The following is a 2,124-nucleotide window of genomic DNA, read 5'->3' as shown; positions in this document are numbered from 1 at the left end:
CCTGGGATCGAGCCCCGCATCGGGCTCTCCACTCAGTGAGCCTGCTTCCTTCTCTCTCTCTGCCTGCCTCTCTGCCTGCTTGTGATCTATCTCTGTCAAATAAATAAATAAAATTAAAAAAAAAAAAAGCCTAGAAATAAATATTAAGTGTACTGTTCAAAACCACAAGCCCTTGCTGGATTATAATTTATATATTCTTTTCTTTTTTAAAGACTAATTTATTTATTTTAGAGAGAGTGTGAAGGAGTAGGGGGAGGGACAGAGGGAGAGAATCCTCAAGTGGACTCCCCAAGTTCAGGGCCAAACACAGGGCTGGATCCCTGAGATCATGATTAGAGCCAAAACTAAGAAGTCTGATGTTCAACAGATTGGGCCACCCAGGTGCCCCTCAATTTATACATTCTTTATGAAGAACATAAACACTTTCTTTTTCATCATCTTTTAGGAAGATACATCGTACTAGTAATAAATTTGGATAATCATTTTTAGAATATATGAAATTGATGTGTTCCTGAAAAGGTTAAGTTTTAGAAAACAATCTTATTTTCCCATTTAAAACCATAACAATAGTAGACACAAGAGAAACAGCTTTAGGGATACCTCGGTGGCTCAGTCAGTTGAGCATCCATCTCTTGAGCATTTGATGCTTGATTTTGGCTCAGGTCTTGATCTCAGGGTCTTTGGGATTGGCACTCAGGCCCAGGACCGTGCTCAGCAGAGAATGTGCTTGAAGATTCTCTCTCTCTTCCTTTCCCTCTACCCCCCCCCCCCAACGTCTCTTTCTCAAATAAATAAATAATGTGGTGGTTTTTTTTTTAAAGAGAAAGTTTTATAGGACATTTTAGTTTTCTGATAAACTTATAACAGTATGCCAGGTAATTTATAATAGTGAACCAAACCTCTTCTGTATTTAACCCATCTTTACAGAACCAGATTTGGTACTAGATTTTTTATGTGTGCTACCAGATTCTGCGTATGGTTTTTATTCCCAAAAGGAAAAAACGTGGTACTATAACCAACAATTGCCTAGATCTCATTTAAATTTTATCACTTCACTGTGCTTTTTTTTTTTTAAAGATTTTATTTTATTTATTTGACAGAGATCACAAGTAGGCAGAGAAACAGGCAGAGAGAGGAGGAAGCCATGTGGGGCTCCATGCGGGGCTTGATCCCAGGACCCTGGGATCATGACTTGAGCCGAGGGCAGAGGCTTTAACCCACTAAGCCACCCAGGCGCCCCTTCACTGTGCTTTTTGATGTTACTTCTAGGCCAGGAATTACAGCCTAAGAGTGAAGTCTTAGCATCCATGGTAAAAGCAGATTAAATACAGAAATGTATTCCTATTCACTGTGATGCAGTAAAGAATGGAAACTGAAATGGAAAGGGTTGGTTTCTTCTGAGGGCTATGAGGGAAGATTCCAGGCCTCTCTCCTTACCCTGTAGATGGCTGACTTCTTTGTGTGTCTTTTCATTGTCTAACCTCTGTGCCTTTCTCTGTGTCCAAATTCCCCTATTAATTTTGTAAGGACACCAATCATTGGATTGGGGGCCTACCCAACTCCATATGAGCTCATCCTAACTGATTACATCTGCAATGACCCTATTTTCAAATAAGGTCACAGTTACAACTGTGCTATAAACAGCAGATTAAAAACCCAAATTGACAAATCATACTATATTATTGAAATAGCAATAAACCTATTAAATTCAGTGGCATTAGTATATGCACAATTTGGGCAGCCAATATCCATTTCCAAAGAAAAATCATTATTATTATTTTTAAAGATTTTATTTATTTATTTGACAGACAAAGATCATAAGTAGGCAGAGAGAGAGAGGAAGAGGCAGGCTCCCTGCCAAGCAGAGAGCCCAATTTGGGGATCCATCCCAGGACTCTGGGATCATGACCTGAGCCGAAGGCAGAGGCTTTAATCCACTGAGCCACCCAGGCGGCCCAGAAAGATTTTTTTTTTTTTTTTAAGATTTTTATTTATTTATTTGACAGAGAGAGAGAGCTTAAGTAGGCAGAGAAGCAGGCGCGGTGGGGGTGGGGCGGCGGGGAGAAGCAGGCTCCCCGCTGAACAGAGAGCCCAATGCGGGGGGGGGGGGGGGGGGGGGGGGGG

The sequence above is a fragment of the Mustela nigripes genome, chromosome 1, assembly GCF_022355385.1.
Source record: "Mustela nigripes isolate SB6536 chromosome 1, MUSNIG.SB6536, whole genome shotgun sequence".
In the NCBI taxonomy this organism is placed as follows: domain Eukaryota; kingdom Metazoa; phylum Chordata; class Mammalia; order Carnivora; family Mustelidae; genus Mustela; species Mustela nigripes.
Note: the sequence above shows the minus strand (reverse complement) of the source record.